The 24019-nt window shown below is 47.6% G+C and overlaps 1 protein-coding gene across 4 annotated transcripts in view; it reads right to left on the reverse strand.

The window, feature by feature from the left end:
* Positions 1–24019, reverse strand: part of GMCL1 (germ cell-less 1, spermatogenesis associated) — a 188552-nt gene that overhangs the window by 120297 nt on the left and 44236 nt on the right. The gene's annotated exons all lie outside the window — the stretch shown is intronic.

Genomic DNA, 24019 nt, shown 5'->3' on the forward strand with positions numbered 1-24019 from the left:
AAAGGACTGAAGGGGAAGCCTATATAATTACCTGTTCACCTGCAAGACCAGGTTCACACTAGCACTCATTTCCATTTTAGAAGGAGCACGGAGGGGGTAAGAAGCAAAATAGGTGGAAACTGCTCAGAATACTTTCCATTTAATGGGGTTGTCCAGGACTGAATAACTATTTTCCAAATAAAAGTGGCAGTGAAAATAATGATCTCTCTCATTTACTTGCTCTACCCCTATGGATCCATTGTTAAGCCCTCGGCTCTGATCACTTCACCCGCTTACACTGCATTTTTATTGTTCCCATTGACAATTCATGCTGGAGTTCACCAACTTCCAGATATTATAGTTCCCAGTTAGGGATAGAAATATTCTGTTCTGACAATTTGTGTCCCAGCGCAGGGACACCCAACAATCAATAAGTTACCATCTATCCTGCAAACTGTTTTCACTGGACAACCCCTTTAATTAGGCTTCTTAACACTGCACTAGCACTTGATAAAAAGCCGCACAGGACGATATAATTACAAGCCTTCCTCGCGAGGTCTTATGATATTTCACAGCTTCCTCCAATTCTAAGTGGAGCGTAACAGAGACACAAAGCACACTGCTCGCGTGTTGTGCAAACTTCAATTTTATGGCTTTCCGTGCGTGGTAAAATTGGCCGGTAGCAATACTCTGTTGGCCAGTACAATTATACCACCACATGTTTTAGTAACTGTATTTATAATCACACAAGTAACATCTACCACATGGAGTTATGCATTTTTTCTGGATAAATATGTTGGATAAAAGGTTGGACTATCCGTAAGATAGGGGATAACTTGATCACTGGAGGTTCAAGCAGCAGCATCCCGAGTGATGGAGCGCTCCCCTCCACTACATTCACTCTACACACCCTTCTCCCGATCGCTGGGGGTCTCCGCTGTCCGATCACTAGCAATCAGTAAGTTATGCTCTATTTTATGCATAGGAGACTTTATTTGGGGAATAACTTTTTATAAACTAGTGCACAAGCTGTGGTTTCTTACTTTTTTTTTTAAAAAAAAAATCTGCATGCCTCTCCGAAAGCCAGAAAAGTCAATGGGAATTTGGATTTGTGTGCACACAGTGCGGTTTTCATCCATGCAGTTTTGGTGCAGATTTTGATGAAGTAAAAAAAAAAAAAAAATCTGTAGCATGTCAGTTATTGGTCCGGTTTAGCAGAGTTTTTTCACCCATTGACTTCAATGTTGTGATGAAAAAATGCTGTAAAACCACAGGTGTGCTCACACTGATTTTTTTTTTTTAGTCGGTTTTGACGCAGTTTATGTAGACCGCTATGGGCTGCCACCCCCAGCTGCCTGGTTTTACCTCGACTGACAATTAAAAATTCAGGGGAGTTTTTTGTTGTTTTTTTTTAAATAAATAAAAAAAAAAAAACAAGTGTACTTTCTCTACTTTTGATTGCCAGCCAATGTAAAACCAGGCAGCTGGGGGCTGGTTATTGCCCCCCCCCCACAGGCTAAAACTAGAAGCCCATGGCCACCCCAGATTTGGCACATCTATATCATGCGCCAAATCTGAAGCTTACCCGACTCTTCCTGTTGCCCTGGTGTGGTGGCAATGTGGTAATGAAGGGGTTAATGTCAGCTGTGAATTAACAGCTACCATCAAGCACTGGTATTAGTAATGTAGAGGAGTCTGAGATACCTACCATTACTAAACCCATGAATAAAATAAAATCACTCCCCAAATCCCTCGCTTACCATTTTAACAAAATCATTAAAAAAAAAACAAAAAAAAAAACACCATAATCCACAGCGATCCCGTGGAGACCATCCACTCTGGAGCCTCTTCCATTAGAAAATGAGGCTTCAGAGGTGACACATAGTTAATTCCCACAGCTGGTGACATCAGAGCAAGGCGACACACTGAACCCAGCATCGGCACTGTTCGTGACGCCACCGGCTGTGAGACATGGACAAGCCGTAAACCGGCAATAGCAATGAGCCACCGAGGAAAAAAGTAAAGGTGGGGGAAGAATCACTACTTTCTTTCTAATCTATCCATCTATGTATCTGTTGACTCAAATATAAAAAAAAATAAATAAAAAAAACACACACACACACACACACACACACCAAAAGCAGCATACGGTTTTCGATGCGTTTTTTTTCCCCACAACATGCAGATTTGGTGCAGAAACTTTCTGCAAAAAATCTGCAGTGTGTGCACTTAGCCTAAGAATGTCAGGAGGTTTCTGGGGACCCCTGTGCTCAGAGAGGCACACGGCACACCGGAAGAACTCACAAGGGGATGTCTTTAACCCCTTCACGACCGGCCGATTTTTCGCTTTCCGGTTTTTTTTTCGCCATTCTTTTTCTGAGAGACGTAACTTTTTTATTTTTCAGTCAATATAGTCATGTGAGGGCTCATTTTTTGCGGAACGAGCTGTACTTTTAAATGAAACCATAAGTTTTACCATATAGTGTACTGGAAAATGGCAAAAAAATTACAAATGCACAAAAACTGCAAAAAATGTGCGATAGCACTATTGTTTTTGAGATATTTTATTCACTGTGTTCACTATATGGTAAAACTGATGTGTGGGTGTGATGCCTCAGGTCAGTGCAAGTTTGTAGACAGAAAACATGTATAGGTTTACTTTTATATAAGGGGTTAAAAAAAAATCGGAAGTTTGACCGAAAAAAAGTGGCGCACGTTTTACGCCATATTCCGTGACCCGTAGCGTTCTCATTTTTCGGGATCTATGGCTCAGTGACTGCTTACATTTTGCGTCTCGAGCTGACGTTTTTAACGGTACCATTTTTGCGCAGATGCTACGTTTTGATCGCCTCTTTTAGCGCAAAAGTTGTGGCGACAAAAAACGTCGTTTTGGCGCTACGCCGTATACTGATCAGATTAATTGATTTTATATTTTGATAGATTGGGCGTTTCTGAACGCGGCGATACCAAATGTCTGTATATTTTTTTCACCCTTTAATTTTCAATGGGGCGAATGGGGGGTGATTTGAACTTTTAGGTTTTTTTTGTTTTTTTTTTAATTTTTTGAAACTTTTTTTTCACATTTTTTTTATTTTACTAGTCCCCCTAGGGGGCTATTGCGATCAGCAATCCGATCGCTCTGCACTATCTGCTGATCACAGCTATACAGCTGTAAACAGCAGATACGCTCTCTTTCTCTTTTGCTGTTTCTCTGGCACAGCGAAAGTGAAACCAATTCATGTGTAGTACAGGAGTCATCACATGACCCTGTGCTACCACGACAACTAACGGAAGTCACGTGACCGCGTCACATGACTTCCGGTATCGGGCGGTAAGTGAAAGTTTACCGCGATCGCGCTTATAATGGCGCTGTCACATATTGACACCGCCATTTAAGGGGTTAAACGGCACGAGCAGATAACAATTCTGCTCGTGCCTAGCAGGCACACATTTCAGCTGTGAAAATCAGCTGAGATGTGTTCCGATCACGGCATGCTGCCGCCAGCAGACCGTGGGCAGTAACATTATGACCGCTAGGACGTAATTTTACGGCCCGCGGTCGTTAAGGGGTTAATAGATATAATATTTCTTTCAAAATTTCTTCCAATGGACCTGTGAGAAGGCTTGTTTTTCTTGTGGAGTGAGCTGTCATGTACTAGATAGTCACTGTTGACTGAGTTATCTAAAGGGTTTAAAGGGAACCTGTCATCAGAAATTTAGCTATAAAGCTAAAAGTTCCCCCCTCTGCAGCTCCTGGGCTGCATTCTAGGAAGCTTCCTATAGTTTTTGTGGCACCTTTTATCCCAAAATAAACACTTTGTAAACTGGTACCTTTTCTTATGCAAATTTCTTAAATTTTCCATGGGGGCGGGCTGCCTGTGGTCCGTTGCTGTCCTCCAGCAGATTTACGCCGCCCCCGAACGCTGATTTTGAAAGCTCAGGACACCGCCCCTGGGTGCCCGTGGTCCCGCGCATGCGCTGTTCCACTGTAGCGGTGCCGTGCACGTGTGACCGCTGTGACGCTTTGCGCGGGCACGAGGTTATGGTGCCGCGTCTCCCCGTAACCTAAGCTCTCCTGCTCCGTTCGCTCCTCCCATCTATTTCCTGCTGCTGAGCAGGATGGGAAGGAGGGGACGTCCGGGCATCAGGCCAGCGAGCACTTGCGCATAACGCTGGAGTAATAGGGGAAATTGCGGTCACGAGGTTATGGGCGGCACTTACTGATGACACTAACAGCGCCGCCCATAACCTCGTGCCCGCGCAAAGCGTCACAGCGGTCACACGTGCACACAGTGCACGGCACCGCTACAGTGGAACAGCGCATGCGCGGGACCACGGGCACCCAGGGCCGGTGTCCTGAGCTTTCAAAATCAGCGTTCGGGGGCGGCGTAAATCTGCTGGAGGACAGCAACGGACCACAGGCAGCCCGCCCCCATGGAAAATTTAAGAAATTTGCATAAGAAAAGGTACCAGTTTACAAAGTGTTTATTTTGGGATAAAAGGTGCCACAAAAACTATAGGAAGCTTCCTAGAATGCAGCCCAGGAGCTGCAGAGGGGGGAACTTTTAGCTTTATAGCTAAATTTCTGATGACAGGTTCCCTTTAACTGTGTAACACACCCGGCTTTTGTGATCTATATAGAAGGCTCCATGCACCGAAACCAACAAGTGATGTAAACGTACTTCAGGTTAGGAAGATATTAATGGTATTTCAATGGGACTCCAACCTCATCCTAAACACCAGCACCCAAAATATGACGTACCTGCAAGAGACATGTCTGTAACAGGTTAGTTTCTCATACTGACTCTTAACAGTGGGAGAGGTTATACAATGTAAAAAGTTGCCATTACTGGCCTGTTAGACGCTCGTGACTCGCCCACCTCAGGGCCTTAGGTGACTGTGTCGGGCCAGACTAGTCCGGGGTAGTCAGCTGTGGCGGGGCCCGATTCAGTCACCCTGGTGGAGTCAATTAATGATGTGGCGATATTGGGGGTGATGATTATAATAAAGTTTATGAAAGATTCGTGACGCCATCTGTGGTAAATTGCAGCTCTTTAGGGCCGCAGCTGCCGGAAGGAACTTCCGGGGTTGATGTTATGGCAGCCGAGATGTTGCTTGCTCTCCACAGGTAGAGCGGGTACCCCGGGGCAACCTTTGGTGCTTGGTAAAGTCTATGGTGTTTGTGGACGCAGTGCAGGATAAAGCAGACGACACAGGACTTGCAGTTAAGATCTTTACTCACAAGTTAGTCTCAATTCGGCAGCTGTCCGGTTGCCCACAGTATGCTGGGATCCATGTCAGGTGCCTCCGCTGATCCCGGGTAGTTCAGAGGTCAATACCGGTGCACCCCTCCTGTGTCTCTTTCCTGACTGTCTTCCTAGCCTTGACCGTTGTAGCTGTGCTCGTCTTGGCCTCCACCACAGGGCCTGAACAAAGAGAGCTAGCCGCAGTTGTATCTTGCCCTCTTCACAGGGGATCTGTGGCAGGTTGTGGCCCTGAACGCTTGCAATCACCCGGGCCTTCGGTGTTACTTTTGAGGAAATGTCTTTCTTCCCTCTGTCTGGGGACCGTCCCTGAATGCAGCCAGATTCCTCCACCCGATCTTCCAGTGGAACAGGCCACGAGCCAATATGCCCTTCCGTGGCCCTGGAATCCTTTCTTTCTTTGGGTGTCACCTGGGCCTAACTAGACCCCAGGATCTTCACCAGGAACTTCGTTCTGTCACTTTCTCCTCAAACGTTTCTCCTTCACTCTCCTGAGGTAACTACCTCCCTCTCACAGACCATCTGTTCTTGAACTTCCTGGTTGCCTTGTCTACTCACACTTGATGACTCCTCCCACACACCCACTGACTAGGCCCCACCTACACTATTGGGACCAGAAATGGGACTATGGCCCCATGAATACATATATGGGGGTGGCTGCCACTATCCCTGACCCTGTGTATGCCTACCAATTGGTGTGTGCAAGTTTAGTCTTTGGACCGGCATATGACCCCATTCTTACCCAGAATGAGACATCACACCTCTGGCTGAGGTGCAATATCTCTGTGGCGACGGAAGCCTCAGGGGCGCCACAGTCGCTGCTCTGGTGGTCAGGGACAGTTGTCGTACATACATGTGACTATTCCAGCAAATTGCTGGTGTCAATGATGACACTAACATATGAAGCACAAAACCACCGAGGCCGGTGACTGGCTGCAGCCATCAATGAATGAATGGAGGATCTTTGCTGCAGGAAACTAAAGACCGAGAAGAACCACAGAGGATTTAGCAGGTGAGCAAAGCGTTTGTAGGAATCTATGACCTGAAAAACACGTTTTCTCTAGGGAAAGAGCAGCCTCCTATCAACAGCTGAGTGCAGGCGACCACCTACTACAGGTCATCTGAAACAATAGGCAAAATGTATAGCCTGTAATATTATACAAGAGCCTGCAAGAAGACAATCAAAACCTTGACAAGTGGCCTCAATTCAACAAGCTCCTGAAGTCACCGATTATATAATTAGTAATATACTAATAATAATACTAATTATTATTTTCATATGGACTTCTGTGATTTTGTTATACAATGTAGATTCCAAAACCACAATATGACAGTAGTGGTAACACAAAGTGGAAGGGTAAAATGGGATGGGCGAGGCTGCTGTCCGAAGGCCGGGTTCAGATGAGGACATGTAAAATCGTCCATTTTTCATTCAGATCGTCACCCGTACACCATCAGTAGGTCATCACGGGTCGGCTTTGAAAGCCATACGACACCTGTTTTATACTTGAAAAATTCTAAATATAATAGCCCAAATAAGGATTTTTTTTATCTTCAAAATTGCAATGGCTCTGTAGAAACAGATGACATATGGATGCCATGTACATCCATTTTTCGAATGAGACTTGCCAATTAAACTTAACCAATTAACGACCCATGACGTACCCAGTACGTCAAGGCGAAATCGCGGCCCTGGAGCCCCGGTGAGTGCAATCGTTGTGCAAAAACTGCAGATTCGGGAAGGAGGGGACCTCTGCCTTACCTCAAGAGGGGTGGTGCCTCCTCCCCGGGCCTACAGAGGCTGTGATTGGCTGACGAACACCACTCAGTCAATCACAGCCACTGTAATATTACAGCCATTGAAAATGGTTGAAATATTGACATCCAGCCATGATCAGTGCAGCTATAGCACTGATCATTGGATGGACCTGGGTGATCGCTGCTTCACCCGCCCCCAGCTCTGATTGGAGACACCGGCCTTCTGACCGATCTCTCCAATCACCATGGATCTGGGGCTGGTGACCACTCCCCTCAGCTTCACTCCGTCTGTGGAAGCAGAGGAGAGCGATCCTTGCAAGTGCCCTGGTAAGCCGCAAACCCCCCCCCCCCAATCGGCCCGCTCTGCCCCCGATCCGCTGCCACTGCCGATCTCCTCTATCTGCTGCAGCCCCCTCCATCTACCACCGCTCTTCCCCATCAGCCGCTGCCCCCTCCGTGAGCTGCTGCCCGCTCTCTCCCATCCTCATCTGCTGCCTCCTCCACCACCTCTCACCCTCCCCGATCTGCTGACTCCTCCACCACCTCTCACCCTCCCCGATCTGCTGCCGCCTCCACCTCTCACCCTCCCCGATCTGCTGCCTCCTCCACCACCTCTCACCCTCCCGGATCTGCTGCCTCCTCCACCACCTCTCACCCTCCCCGATCTGCTGCCTCCTCCACCACCTCTCACAATCCCCGATCTGCTGCCTCCTCCACCTCTCACCCTCCCCGATCTGCTGCCTCTTCCGCCACCTCTCACCCTCCCCGATCTGCTGCCTCCTCCACCTCTCACCCTCCTCGATCTGCTGCCTCCTCCACCTCTCACCCTCCCCGATCTGCTGCCTCCTCCACCACCTCTCACCCTCCCCGATCTGCTGCCTCCTCCACCACCTCTCACCCTCCCCGATCTGCTGCCTCCTCCACCACCTCTCACCCTCCCCGATCTGCTGCCTCCTCCACCACCTCTCACCCTGATCTGCTGCCCACCATCTCCCATCCTCCACCGCTCCTCCATCCACCGAGCCCTCTCCCATCCTCCGCCGCACCCTCTCCCATCCTCCGCCACGCACTCTCCCATCCTTCGCCACGCCTCCATCCGCCGCACACTCTCCCATCCTCCTTCCATCTATTTTTCCGTCCCCCCCTTTTTGCAGCACATGCGTGCGTGCGTCCTGATTTTTTTTCTGTAAACTAAGAAATACAAATAAACTTAGTTTAGGGCCAGTAAAATTATACTGTAGTAATCGTCAACTACAGTATTTTTTACTGAATATTGCAAGGGTCAGCCCAGTGCCACACGTGAGAGCGATGCACGAGTCTCACATCGCATCATTCAGCACGGTCGCTCTCTTCCAGACAGGAGTGTGCGGCTGTGTCGGATGATGCGATGCAAGATTCATGCATCGCTCTCACGTGTGGCACTTGCCTTAGTGTCAGTTGCATGCCCTTATTTTTTTTATTTTTTTTTACTAATGTCCGTATTTTTTATTTTGCCAAACTGATATTTTTTTTGGATGGGGGGGGGGGGGGGGGTGTCTAGTTTCCAAAATGGGGTCACATGTGGGGGAGCTCCATTGTTCAGGCACCTCGGGGTGGGGGTTCTCCAAGCGCAACATGGCGTCCACTAATAATTCCAACCAATTTTGCTATGAAATGGCGCTCCTCTTCTGAGCCCCGTTGTGCGCCCTAACAATTGATTTCCACCACATGAGGTATCTGCGTACTCAGGAGAAATTGCACAATACATTTTACAGTGCATTTTTTCCTGATACCCTTTGTGAGACTGTGACCGGGGTTATCTATGACGGCCGGTATGTCTCGCCCCGGTTGTGCTCACTCCATGATAGAAAGTGAATCCACTCTAGGGTTAATGCTGTTTCCCTACAGGCTGAAGGAAGGGTTAAATGGAAACAGGAACAAGGGCAGGTGTGCCGGGTGTGAGGGAGTGAACACAACTCCCTGAGTTCTCTGCTGGAGAGGCACATGTATATTGTTGTGGACTTTTGTTTGGACATTAAAACCGTGTGCTGTGAACCTTAATGCCTGGATCCCGTGTCTTCTGCTGCGCAGCCGACCGTGCTACCTCACATATGGTGGAGAATGCGGGCATGCCAGCCGGTGAGGTGTAGCATCCATCCCTGGTGACCCAATAGCACATGTCCTGGATTCGAGCGGCTATACTACAGCCCAAACCCGGTGACGCCATGGAGGACATACTACAGCAGCTGGCTCAGGCTAATGCACAGCAACAACAGGCTAATGCACAGCAACAACAGGCTAATGCACAGCTACAAGAGGCCAATGCACAGCAGCAACAGACCAATGCACACCTGCTCCGGGCGTTGGAACGTCAGCAGCAATCCTTGCAAGCGCAGGAAAAAAGGCACCAAGAACAGATGGTTCTCCTGGCCAAGTCGATCCGTGCCGGACCAGCAGCAACAACCCCGGGACCGGGTGACGACGGCAGCGTCCGGAAAGCGGTGAGACAAGCGTTGCAAAAGATGACCCCGGGGGATGATGTGGAAGCGTTCCTGGCGGTGTTTGAGCGGGTGGCCGAGCGGGAAAAGCTGCCGACCCCCCAGTGGGCTGAGGTATTGTCGCCCTATCTGATGGGGGAACCCCAAAAAGCGTACCTGGACCTCTGTACCGAGGACGCCATTGACTATGTGACCCTAAAAGCCGAAATACTGGCTCGGTTGGGGGTGAATACCTATGTACGGGCTCAGCGGGTAAATCAGTGGTTCTATGAGGAAGCCAAACCCGTACGCTCCCAGGCCTATGACTTGTTGCATCTTGTAAAAAAGTGGTTGCAGCCTGACACTCTGAGCCCGGCGCAAATGGTGGAAAGGGTAGTAGTGGATCATTTTGTGCACACTTTACCCGTCACCGTTCAACGGTGGGTAGGACAGGGTGACCCGAGTACCCTGGACCAATTAGTGTCCCTGGTAGAGCGGCATGTGGCTACGCAGGACTTGATACGGGACACTGAGACTTTGCGTACCGCCCGTCGGTCCGGCCCCTCCAAGCCTAGGGCCAAGGACCCACCGCTGACAACGGTGCAGGAGTCCCCTACCGCCCCGTCTGAGGCCGCGGCCGCCATTCCTGAGGTCCGGAAGGTTCTGTACCCTAAACGACAACCCGTCAAGGGGGTTTCCGTCCCCATTAGATGTTGGCGGTGCCAGCGGGTGGGACATATGGAAGCCCAGTGTCCCCTCACCACGGAGCCCATGGATTGTGGGGTTACCCGGCGGGGTTCAATGTATGCTCAGGTGGTGTGTACCGCTGACCTGGTCTCCCCAGAGACAGAGCCCCACTTGTGCCAAATACAGGTGAATGGATGTCCGGTTACAGGATTGTTGGATTCCGGAAGCTTAGTGACCCTTGTGCGATCCACCTTGAGGGCTAAAGTAAAGGCCACAGGACGTACCGTGGGGGTGGTTTGCATACATGGGGACCGCCGAGACTATCCCACGGGGATTGTCACCATCACAGCACCTTGCGGTCAGGTGCAACATGAGTTGGGACTTCTTAACACTCTTCCTTATGACGTGATCCTAGGAAGGGATCTGCCCTATTTTTGGACTTTATGGAGGGGACCCCCTAAGTCCCCTCAGATATTGGTCAGTCCGGGACCTGAGCCCTACAATCCTGAATCCGGGACGCCTGCCGTAGGGGTCACCATGATAGGGACAGAGTGTGAACCCGATAGGTCACCCCTAGAGGTATTGGCAGGAGAGGCTGAGATGGTCGAGCCCATCCCGGAGTTGGAGGCGTCCCCGGATACGTTTGGGACAGCCCAACTCCAGGACCCTACGTTAATACATGCCCGGAGTCGGGTGACAGTAGTTGACGGGGTGGCACAGCTGCCCGGTGCCCAGGTAAGGTACCCCCATTTCGCTCTTAAGCAAGATTTACTCTACCGGGTAGATGAAATACGGGGCGTGGGGGTAGAACAGTTGGTGGTGCCCCAGCCGTATCGCCGGCGGGTCCTCGACTTGGCTCATAAACACCTGATGAGTGGCCACCTAGGGGTCAAGATAACGCAGGAGCGAATATTGCAAAGGTTCTATTGGCCCGGGGTCTTTGGGGAGGTAAAACGGTTCTGCGAAACCTGCCCGGAGTGTCAGCTTACCGCACCCCTGACCCATTTTCGCAGTCCGTTGGTACCGTTACCCATTATAGAAGTCCCTTTTGAACGGATAGGGATGGATCTGGTAGGGCCCCTCGTAAAGGCCGCTCGAGGGCACCAACACATCCTAGTGATCGTTGACTATGCCACCCGGTATCCCGAGGCGATACCTCTCAGACATACTGCAGCAAAGCTTATAGCTCGGGAGTTGTTTGCGGTGTTCTGCCGGGTGGGGTTGCCCAAGGAGATCCTTACGGATCAGGGGACCCCATTCATGTCTAAAGTGACCAAAGAGCTATGCCGGCTACTCCAGATCAAGCAGTTGCGTACGTCTGTGTATCATCCTCAAACGGACGGTTTAGTCGAGCGTTTCAATAAAACCCTGAAAACCATGCTAAAAAGGGTGATTTCAAAAGACGGGAAAGACTGGGATATGATGCTTCCCTATTTGATGTTTGCCATCCGTGAGGTGCCACAGGCATCCACGGGGTTTTCGCCTTTTGAATTGTTATACGGGCGACATCCCCGGGGATTGTTGGACCTGGCAAAGAAAACATGGGAGCAAGAGCCCACCCCCCATAAAAGTGTGATTGAACACATTTTGGGTATGCAGAACCGCATAAGCGCGGTCATGCCAATTGTGAAGGAGCATTTACAGGAGGCTCAGGCCGCGCAAAGCGGCCGCTACAATAGACAAGCCACCGTGCGGACCTTTAAACCCGGGGATCGGGTGTTGGTATTAATCCCCACGGCGGAGAGTAAATTCCTGGCTCAGTGGCAAGGCCCCTACGAGATAAAGGAAAGAGTCGGGGTGGTTAACTATAAAGTATTGCAACCCGGTAGGCGGAAACCTGAACAAATATACCATGTCAACCTTTTAAAACCTTGGCAGGAACGGGAAAGCCTGATGGCTGTTTTTTCCCCCATCTCCCTCCTCTTCGGGTCGTTCACATCCGGCTCCAGCGACCTCCGGAGAGGACGAACCGGAAGTAAGGATTGGAGAAGCCCTCACCAAGACTCAGAGGCGAGAGGCCAGACGGTTGGTTCAGCAGAACCCCGATGTCTTCTCCGAGCTGCCCGGTAGGACCAGTCTGATACGACATGATATTGTCACCGAGCCCCACCTGAAGGTACGCCTGAAGTCATACCGTGTACCGGAGGCTCGACGACAAGCCATATCGGAGGAAGTAAAGACAATGTTACGCCTGGGGGTCATCGAAAAATCCCGAAGTGAATGGGCTATTCCGATTGTCCTAATACCAAAACCCGATGGCTCCTTAAGGTTCTGCAATGACTTTAGGAGATTGAACGAAATATCCAAGTTCGATCTCTACCCCATGCCCCGGGTGGATGAGCTGATTGATAGGCTGGGACAGGCGCGATATTTTACCACTCTCGACCTGACCAAGGGGTACTGGCAGGTGCCACTGACGGAGTCCGCCAAGGAGAAAACCGCTTTTGTTACGCCAGAGGGTCTCTTCCACTATGTTGTCTTGCCTTTTGGGTTACATGGCGCTCCGGCCACGTTCCAGAGGTTGATGAACTTAGTGCTGGAACCCCACCAGGCGTATGCATCAGCGTACCTTGATGACATCATTATTTACAGCTCCGAGTGGCAGACCCACTTGGAACAGGTACAAGCGGTGGTGGACGCGCTTCGAACAGCCGGATTGACAGCCAATCCCAAGAAATGTGCGTTGGGACTCACGGAAGCCCGCTACTTGGGCTACGTGATAGGCCAAGGAGTGATTAAGCCCCAAGTTAACAAGGTTGAGGCGATCCAGAAGTGGCCTAGACCCCTGACCACGAAGCAGGTTAGGGCCTTCCTGGGTATCGTGGGATACTACAGGAGGTTTGTAAAGGATTTTGCGGGACTATCAGCCCCCTTGACGGACCTTCTCAAAGGCAAGAAGTCCGTCATGGTGCGCTGGACTCCGCAGGCCGAGGACTCCTTCCGGGACCTGAAGGGGGTCCTGTGCGGACAGCCCGTTCTTGTACACCCTGATTTCCGGAAGGAGTTCATAGTACAGACTGACGCCTCAGAGGTCGGCCTGGGGGCAGTGCTGTCTCAGGTGGTTCAGGGGGAGGAACACCCCGTCACCTTCTTAAGTAGGAAGCTCACCCCTCCCGAGCGGAATTATAGCGTAGTGGAGAAGGAGTGCCTGGCGATCAAGTGGGCCTTGGAGTCCCTACGCTATTACCTGCTGGGACGTCAGTTTCGCTTGGTGACGGATCACTCTCCACTGGTCTGGATGAGGTCCGCCAAGGAACGGAATGCCCGGTGGTTCCTTTCTCTGCAGAACTTCCGGTTTACGGTTGAACATAGGGCCGGTAGGTTGCAGGGCAACGCCGATGCCTTGTCCCGCGGCCCATGTTTGATGGCGGGAGCTCAACCCCGCACGCTTGAACTGAGGGGGGGGGGGGGTATGTGAGACTGTGACCGGGGTTATCTATGACGGCCGGTATGTCTCGCCCCGGTTGTGCTCACTCCATGATAGAAAGTGAATCCACTCTAGGGTTAATGCTGTTTCCCTACAGGCTGAAGGAAGGGTTAAATGGAAACAGGAACAAGGGCAGGTGTGCCGGGTGTGAGGGAGTGAACACAACTCCCTGAGTTCTCTGCTGGAGAGGCACATGTATATTGTTGTGGACTTTTGTTTGGACATTAAAACCGTGTGCTGTGAACCTTAATGCCTGGATCCCGTGTCTTCTGCTGCGCAGCCGACCGTGCTACCTCACACCTTGTTAAAAAAAAAAAAAAAAAAAAAGCTACCTGGTTGAAATAATTTCGTGGTAAAAAAATATATATATTTTCACGGCTGAACATTATAAACTTTTGTGAAGCCTCAAGGGGTTCAAAGTGCTCACTAAACAGCTAGATAAATTCCATGAGGGGTCTAGTTTCCAAAATGGGGTCACTTGTGGGGGAGCTCCATTGTTTAAGCACCTCAGGGGAAGGTCTCCAAACGCAACATGGCGTCCGCTAATAATTCCAACTAATTTTGCTGTGAAATGGCGCTCCTTCTCTTCTGAGCCCCGCTGTGCGCCCAAACAATTGATTTCCACCACATGAGATATCGGTGTACTCAGGAAAAATTGCACAATTAATTTTATGGTGCATTTTTTCCTGATACCCTTGTGAAAATGCTACATTTTATGGCTAAAGTAACATTTTTGTGTAAAAAAGTAAAATTTTCATTTTTTCCTTCTACATTGCTTTGGTTGATGTGAAGCTCCTAAAGGGTTAATAAACTTCTTGGATGTGGTTTTAAGCAGAGTGAGGGGTGCAGATTTTAGAATGGGGTCACCTTTTGGGTATTTTCAGTCGCCTAGGTTCCTCAAATCACTCCAAATGTGATGTGGTACCTAAATTTTTTTTTTAATTATTTGTAAATTTTGTTGGAAAAATTGCTGATGAACTTTGACCCCTTCTAACGAAAAAATATTTTGTTTCGAAAAATTCGCTGGTGTAAAGTAGACACGTGGGAAATGTTATTTAGTAACTATTATTTGTGACATCTCAGATTTATGGGCATAAAATTTCAAATTTTGAAAATTACGGCGTTTCCAAAATTTGTCAAATTTCTGAATTTTTCACAAATAAAAGCAAAAAAACATATCGGCCTAAATTTACCACTGACATGAAGTACAATATGTCACGAAAAAACAACGTCAGAATCGCCGGGATCCGTGGAAGTGTTCCAGAGTTATAACCTCATAAAGTGACACTGGTCAGAATTGCAAAAATTGCCGGGTCTTTAAGGTGAAAACAGGCTGGGGGCTGAAGGGGTTAATGAATTTAAAAAAAAAAAAAAAAAAAAAGTATCAGACTGGTGTGTGCTGTGACTTCAATGACTGGCATTCATCAGAGTGCTGCCCCTATTCTATACAAAAATCAGACAGAAAAAGGAAAATGTAGTTTCCAGGTGATAGATTGCGGGCTGTCGATCTCGCTCTTCAGCCTATGGGGGGGAGCAGCATCTGCAGTGGTCTCTATAACTGAAGGGAAATTAGTAAAGAGAAGAACTGCCCAAACATTTTCAGTGGACCGCACCCATTATAGTCTATGGGGCTTGTTCACATGATCATGTGTTTTGAGGATCAGGTGTCTGCAAAATAAAAGAAAAAAAAAAAATAAAAGGGAGAGAGGTGTCAGTCTTTGATCCAAGTCATGGATCTAAATTATCCATATAACCATCAGCCGCAGAGAGTGTGCACAATTACTAGAGTATTACATAAATCAATCTTTATTTTTATATAGCGCTAACATATTCCGCAGCTTTACATACATCAGGAATTTCCCACGGTATCAATACAAGTAGCTGTGACAGGTCACGATCTAGAAAGCAGCAAATGTCTTATTAGATCAGGTTTTTTTTTTTTATAATGAAATCAATAGAGATTAAGGCCATGTGCGCACTAGAAAGTGCCTTTTTCTTAAGAAAAATCCGGATCCTCTTAAAGAATCCCTCACCCGCAGTGAAAAAAAAAAAAAAAAAAAAAAAACGCACCAAAACCGCAATGAAAGCCGCATGCGGTTTTGCCACGGTTTGCCGTGGATTTTGTGCAGATTTACTGCAGATTTTCTGCAAGTTGGTCCCCACAGATTTTTAGCATTATCTATGGTGGCAAAAACTGCACGTACCTGCGGAAAAGAGGTGACATGCACATTAATTCCGCAGCTGAAAATCCGCGGGTATTAAAAAAAAAAACAAAACAAAAAAAAAAAACAAAAAAAACACACGCAGTGTGCGCACAGCATTTTTTAAAACCCATAGGATTTTTTGGGGAATGACTGCAGCAATGTTAAATATTTTCTGCAGCAAATCCACGGCAAAATCCGCAGCGTGCGCACAGGGCCTAAATGTGTCCTCTGTTTTGTATATATGACACCCCCCATACAAAACATTCACAGCTAGAAAAGAAAAAAAAAAAAACCCTTGCTTTTCAAGTGAGTCATGTCAGAATTTTTTCATGAGGTTTCCACTTCTAGCTTTTTTGTATGTAGTTTTGGATAGTTTTTCCTCAAGTGTTTTTTGTTTTGTTTTTTTTACTGTAGTATTCTGACTTCATGTTTGAAGCAGATTCCATGAGGAATCGGCAAAGAAATGGCATAATACATTCACAGAAAGGTCTTGCAAACCTCACTAACAAAGAAAAAAAAGAAAAAGAAAAAAAAAAACTCGGTATGAGCAGTGATGAGAATTTCCCACTGAAAATAGAAAGCATTAATTGAGTATATGACGTATTTTTCTGTGCCAAAATCCACATTCAAAACTGCTTAAAAAGTAAATAAGTCACAGAAAAAAGCAGCAATATCTCCCAATACCAGATCACAATGTATTTTAGGATGCAGCAAGTCCCCATGAAAAAAAATAGGCTTCCCATCCCACTAAATGGGAACCAACAAACCAATCCGGCATGCCAGTAGTGAGGAGACCAATGGTGTGCTGGATTGGTGTGCTGGATTGGTGTGTAAGGCTATGTGTGCACTAGAAAGTGCCTTTTTCTTATGGAAAAAAACTGACCCTCTTAAAGAATCCCACACCCGCGGTTTAAAAAAAAAAACGCACCAAAATCGCAGCGAAATCCGCATTCGGTTTTACCGCAGGTTGGTCCCTGCAGTTTTTTACCATCATCTTTGGCAAAAACTGCAGGTACCTACGGAAAAGAAATGACATGCTTATTAATCCGCAGTGGAAAAATCTGTGGGTAAATCCGCGGGTATAAAAAAAAAAACGCAGTGTGAGCACAGCATTTTTTAAAACCCATAGGTTTTGATGGGCAATAACTGCAGCAATGTTAGACACATTTTCTGCAGCAAATCCGCGGCAAAATCCGCGGTAAATCCGCAGCGTGCGCACAGGGCCTAAGGCTATGTGTCCACGCTGCGGAAAATGCGCGGATTTTGCCGCGGATTTCTCGCGGAAAAGTTGCGGATTTCCCGAAAATCTGCAGCAGCGGCACTTCCCAGCCATTTCTATGGTTTTTTTGGAAATGCTGTGCCCATGCTGCGGATTTTTCCGCGGCGGATTTGGTGCGAATTTTGATCCGGAAAAATCTGCAACATGTCAATCATTGTTGCGGATTTTGATCCGGATTTTGGCGGAATTGGGGGAAAAAAAATCCGCACCAAAATCCGCGGTAATTCCGCGGCAAATCCGCACCTTTGAAAAGGTGCGGATTTTGCGGAAAAGCCGCGGATTTTCATGCAGAAAAATCCGCAGCAACATTCTACCGTGGACACATAGCCTCAGGCTATGTGCGCACGTTGCGTAAATACATGCAGTTACGCTGCGCTTTGTAGCGCAGCGTAACTGCATGCGTCCTGCATCCCCTGCACAGTCTATGGAGATTGTGCAGGGGCCGTGCGCACGTGGCGTTTTAGAGCGCAGCGCTTCGGCTACTGCCGAAGCACTGCGTTCTAAGAAGTGACATGTCACTTCTTTCCTGCGCTTTGCCGGCAGCTCCTGCTCTGTCTATGGCAGGAGCTGCAGGCAGAGCGCATTGAATCGGCTTTCACTACGGACATTTCTGCAGCGATTTAAAGCGCACATGTGCTCTTCAGATCGCTGCAGAAATTTCTGCAGTGACTGTACGCAACGTGCGCACATAGCCTAAGACTGCTTTCACACTTCTGTCTTTTTCCATCAGTCACAATCCGTTGCCTTGACAAAATACGGTATCCTGCAAAATATTTTGCAGGATTCAGGTTTTTTCCCCATAGACTTCTATTAACGACATATTGCGAATGATGGCATCGCTTTGCATCCGTCCCGCGATGGATCAGTCATGGAGTGACTGACCGTCGGGCAAAAGCAGTGCACAATATAACGTTTTTTGTGTGCGGTGAAAAAACTGACAGCGATGGATGTGTCAGAGTCTGTCGTGTGTTATAATGGTAGGCAATAGGCGGCAGAATCTGTCGGAATCCGGTGATGGATCCGTCTTTTAGCAACCAAGCATGCTCAGATGTGTCAATTCCCTTCTGGTTACAAAAAAAAAAAAAAAACCTCTCTCTCCAGGATGGGTTCATATAGGTTTTCCATAGCAAATAACCTTTGACTGCTAAAAAACATTGTACATCAGATCTGATTTTCCACAGCATCCGTCGCATCACTTTTGCCACTGTCTGCGACGGATCAGTCACATCAGTAACAAAACGGATTGTGATGGAAAAAGACGGAAGTGTGAAAGCAGCCTAAGTCTCCGCATGGAAAATAGCTTTCCAAATAGACCCAATCTTAGCCTCTCATACAGTCAGAACAGATCTCATACTTTGCACTAACGAGGGGCAATAACCCAAAAACAGTCTGCAAATTGAGGTTCTGATCTGGCATAAATCCTAGCTAGCTCATATGAAAAAAGGGTCACTTTTGACTTTTAGGATTGCTACTTCCAATATGTGGCACTAGAGTTCGTCTACTTCCTCCCTGAAGAGACAATTTGCATACTAAAAAGGAAAAACACCAGTTTCCATTATTTAATACCCCTGGCTAGAGCCCAGAAGCCATTGAGTGGCCAATTAGGAAGGCTTTTAGATACAGAAGTCCATAAAAGTAATTTAATTTGATGACTTCTTTGAGGACTCCTTTCTAAATGTTCCTAATTGAAGCTATAGAATTGCTTATTTACAGCAAAAAGCTCTTTGGGCTGTGATATGGATGAAAAATGCCAAAGCTCATAATTCGGCGTCCCATCTCCCTTGAAAAAAATTAAATTAAATTGAATTAAATTAAAAAAAAAAAAAAAAAAAAAAGTGTTGTCAATTTTAAATCCTGCTTTGTGCGGGACCCCAAGATTTCAGAGAAGGAACGCATGGTGATGTATAACAGTCCTTGCTTAATAGACATGCACTAAAAAAATCTGAAAACGAAATATCTGGACCAGCAAATATGGAGAAAACCTGCCTGAAAAGAGGCGGATTTGCCAAGATGGGTACAACTTGCTGGACTAAGATCAGCATGCCAAACTAGGAGCAACCTGAAGAGATATTAAGGACCTAGCAAGGTTAGGCGGCTTTCACACTACGTTTTTTTAACATGCGTCCTGAACGTTTTTTTAACGCAGAAACGGATCCAGTGCAAATGCGTTTTCATTTCAATGCATTTGCAATGGACTCGCGTCAACATCCGTTCACCTGCGTTTGTGTGCTCAATAGTGAGGATCCAGCAACTTGAAGTTTTTTAACATTTTTCAAAAACGCTACTTTAGCGTTTTTGAGCAGTGTCCACATACTGCAAATTGCTGGATCCTGACTATACTGCATGCAAACGCATGTGAACGCTGGCATGCTGATAGACAGGATCCTGCTTGCTCTACTGAGCATGCCCAGAAACCAGCCTCGGCTGATCAGTCTCTCTCCCCCTCCCTCTCTCCCCCTCCTGAGAGCTGCAGAGGCTCGTAACCAAGGTAAACATCAGGTAACTTGCTTGGATATCCGATGTTTACCTTGGTTACATGTGCAGGGAGTCCGGCTCCTAGCAGCTGCAGACGCTCGTAACCAAGGTAAATATTGGGTATCCAAGCAATTTACCCGATGATTACCTTGGTTACGAGCCTCCGCCGCTGTCAGATGCCGGCTCCCAGTCTCACGTTCAGTTCCCCTCTCCCGATCACATGACTCCAATGCCCGCCCATAAACTTCAAGTGACAGGATCCTGCAAAATAACACATGCGTTTGCATGCATTTTTCTCTGCAAAAACAGGATCCACTTTTGCAGCAAAAAAAAGTTCATGACGCATGTTAAGAAAAAAACGTAATGTGAAAGCAGCCTAAGGAGGACATACCAAGATAGGAGTAACCTAACTAGAAGGGATGGAAATTGATCTCTCTTTGAAGACAGAAATCTAGACAGATTTGAGCAGAAGAAATCGGTAAGGAAAGAGGCATTGTTCTTTATTATGATGGCGTTGTCCAGTTAAGGCTACTTTCACACATCCGGTTTGAGCAGTGCGGCTCAATCCGGCTGTGAAACCTATGCAACGGATGCGGCGAAAACACCGCATCCTTTGCATAAGTTTTTACATGCGGCCAGTCCGTTTTTTTCCGGTTGCGGCACGCTACTGAGCATGCGCAGTGGAAGAAACCACATGCGGCGGCCGGATGCGTTTTTTTCCGCATCGCGCCGCATCCAGCGTCCATAGGCATGCATTGAAAAATGCGCCGCAGCGGCCGGATGCGGCGCGATGCGGGTTTTTTTGCCGGAGCAAAAAACGTTGCAGGCAACGTTCCATCCGGCCGCGGCATCGGCTAAATCTGCCGCATGCGGCAAAAACCGGACCGAACGGAAGCCCATGCGGCACAATACGGCACTAATGTAAGTCTAAGCAAAAAAAACGCAACCGGCGGCAAAAAAAACGGTTGCGGTTTTTCTGCAGAGCGCCGTATTGTGCCGCAGAGCAAAAACCAGATGTGTGAAAGTAGCCTAACACAAGTTATAACCCAACCTATCTGCAGGACAGGGGATAACGTGTTGATTGGTTTGGTCAAACGGCTCAGACCCGCACCTTTCAGCAGAACTTATATCCCGATTAGAATGGAGCAGCTTCCTACATCTGCTTCCTGCAACCCATCGGGCACCTGAGCTCTAATTGTGGCTTTTTCCAGGAACACCGCAGAAAATGAAGTGGTTTTCAGGTGTCCAATTGTAGAGCCATCTTCTAATGGGGATAAAAGCTCCCCAATTTGTCAATAAGTGTGGAATGTTAAGCTCCAAACCACCCCCTTTAAACATCCAATTAAGGGAACATTTAAACATTTCATTAGGTTAATAAGCCTGTGATTGGAGTCTTAAGCATGAAATGCCAGAAGGTGGGGGGCTACACGCAGTAATTGACATTTGGCTTCGATGCAGACGCTTCAGAGAATTCACAAAGATATTCTGCAATATTACAAATTAATTGTAAATTGCCTGCTTATGCTTAAAAGCTGCGCACTCCCTGCACAACCTCGTGGCCATTACCAATAAATAAGCAACTTGCTAGGAGTTTCTAGTAATACCGCTGAAAGGGGCAATCTGCTTAGTAGTCTCTATGGCTATATGCTAGCCCACGATCAGTGTTAGCAGCGTTTTGGATGCTCCGTGTTTTCGCTGTGTCATAAACGTCGCTGTGTACAGGACAAGCACAGTGGAGGGATTTATAGAAATCTCATGCCCACGGTGCTGGGGATCTGCGGCACAGCTTTCCAAGCTGCAGAATGTCAATTTATGCTTCCGGAGACGCTAGTGTGCTCAGCGGGACAACAGCGAAAGTCTGCTGTGTCCAGAATCCTGATCGTGGGCACAGATGCTGCGTTCTTCCATGGAGAACACTCTCCACAAGAGAAGACAAGCTGCATCTAGAACGCAGCATGCCCCGATCCTGGGCACTTACACTAAGGCCGGGGCCACACGGGGACTAATGCGATCCTCGCATGACACTTGGCTCACGCTGGCACCACAGCAAGAGCTGAGTGTCAAGTAAGTGTCCCTGCGATTGAGGTCCAATCATGCGATCAGACCACAGCTGCGGGGACGGGTCAGCTCTAAGGCTGTGTTCACACACTGCGTTTTTTACCTGCGTTTTTGGTCCGTTTTTGGTCCGTTTTTGCTGCAGAAATTTCTTGAGAAATTCTTGTAACCTTTCTGCAGACATTCCCCAGCAAAACCTATGGCAAAAAAAATTAGCTGTGCACACACTGCGTTTTTTTCTTAAGAAAATTCTTTCAGTAGATTTTCTTAAGAAAAAGAATGAGCATGTCACTTCTTTTCTGCAGCTAACTGCGTTTTTTGCCATAGATAATTGGCACAATAACGCAGGGAGCAACCAGCGGTAAAAACGCACCGAAAACGCACCGAAAACGCACCGAAAACGCACCGAAAACGCACCGAAAACGCACCGAAAACGCACCGAAAACGCACCGAAAACGCACCGAAAACGCACCGAAAACGCACCGAAAACGCACCGAAAACGCGGCAAAAACGCAGGTGCGTTTTTGGTGCGTTTTTTAACACAGGTGCACTCTTAAGAAATTTCTTAAGAAATTTCTTAAGAAAAATCATTTTTCTAGTGTGAACATAGCCTAAGGCTCCTCCGTAGCCGGCTATTGCCATTCTCGCTCTGCACTTGCAGTACACCGGTGTACGGCGAGTGCAGTGCGATCTTGCTCTTATCCCATAGACTTGAATGGGTGCGAAAGAAAGAGTCTTGAATTACAGTCGCAGCATGCTGCAATTGTTTTCTTGGTCCGATTGGGGCCGAGAAAATCGCTCATGGATGCTGGGACACAGGCTAATATTGGTCCGATTTTCATGTCGTGTGTCTTAGGCCTAAGAAGCAAAGAACACACCTAGACTTGGCTGCTCTAAAGCCATGTGCACATGTTGAGTATTTGGTGTGTTTATAACCTCAGTATTTGTTGAAAAAAAAAAAAAAAAAAAAAAAAAGAAGAAGAGGAGTGGAACAATAATAATAATTTTATTCATTTATATAGCGCTATTAATTCCGCAGCGCTTTACATACATTGGCAACACTGTCCCCATTGGGGCTCACAATCTAAAGTCCCTATCTGTAGGTCTTTCGAGTGTGGGAGGAAACCGGAGAACCCGGAGGAAACCCACGCAAACACGGGGAGAACATACAAACTCCTTGCAGATGTTGTCCTTGGTGGGATTTGAACCCAGGACCCCAGCGCTGCAAGACTGCAGTGCTAACCACTGAGCCACCGTGCCGCCCAACATCAGAGGAAAAGTATAATAGAAACACGTCACCGTATCTGAATTCATCACCCACTTTTAACTTTGACTTACAAATACAGAGTTAATAAAAACTGAACACATACTCAAAGTGTGCCTGGCGGCTGGCAGAGGATAGATGCGCACTGGATATGATCCGGAGTCCTCAGCACTTCCGGTCATGTGCACTGTACCTCACTGAAGATGGGAAGCTGACACCCGGCATCAGTTTAGTGCGCATGATCGGAATCCTCGGGTACTCCGGATCATGCCCAGTGCGCATTCATCCACCGCCGTCCGCCATGAACAGTGAGGTATGTGTGGCGTCACTGCGTATTCATTAGCATGTTAGTATGCCCACAGGGGCGAACTAACATGCTATGTGGGCTAACTAGCTAAGGGGAAAAACGCCCTTGGGCCTAGTCCCCGCGCTCATTAGCATAAGATGTAAGATCTTTAGAAATACTTTTTTCTTAAGATCTCTTTATCTATGCTAGTGTATACAGGGACTGTTATCAGAGTTATAGGGTATTGATGTGCACTCAGCTAGAGTATGGTTTCACTAGAGGTGCTAGTGTGGGGTCAATAGTCCCAGAACGTATTATGTAATAGACACTGCACTCTCTTGTTGATAAAATGAAGACAAAAAGTTTTTTTCTTTGCAAAAAAGTGATTATTTATTTGATGGCGACAAAAGATGGTGGACGTTTCGCCCCAACGGCCTTTATCATGTATAGTCGCTCCACAAGAGGGCTGTTTCAGAAGAGAAGAAAATAATGGAGCAGGATGGAAGGAGTACCACCAAGAATAGTTTATGATACAAGATTTTATCTTTCTATAGTGGCCACTGACGGCCAGATCCTGGGAAGGTGGCGTGCAGAAGGAAAATATCCACCCCACCAATGTCTAAAACCTCTTCCTCCACATGAGAGAAGTCCGCAGGAGCCTTTATCAGATGGTGTTTATCTACATGTTCTCTTAAGCTGGGTTCACACATAGCGACAGCGACATCGCTGTTACGTCACCATTTTCTGTGACGTAACAGCGACCTTGTAAGTCGCTGTTATGATCGCTGCTTAGCTGTCAAACACAGCGACGCAGCAGCGATCATAACGTCGCTGCATGTGCAGAGAGCAGGGAGCCGCACACACTGCTTAGCGCTGGCTCCCTGC

The sequence above is a fragment of the Anomaloglossus baeobatrachus genome, chromosome 4 (assembly GCF_048569485.1).
Source record: "Anomaloglossus baeobatrachus isolate aAnoBae1 chromosome 4, aAnoBae1.hap1, whole genome shotgun sequence".
Taxonomy (NCBI): Eukaryota; Metazoa; Chordata; class Amphibia; order Anura; family Aromobatidae; genus Anomaloglossus; species Anomaloglossus baeobatrachus.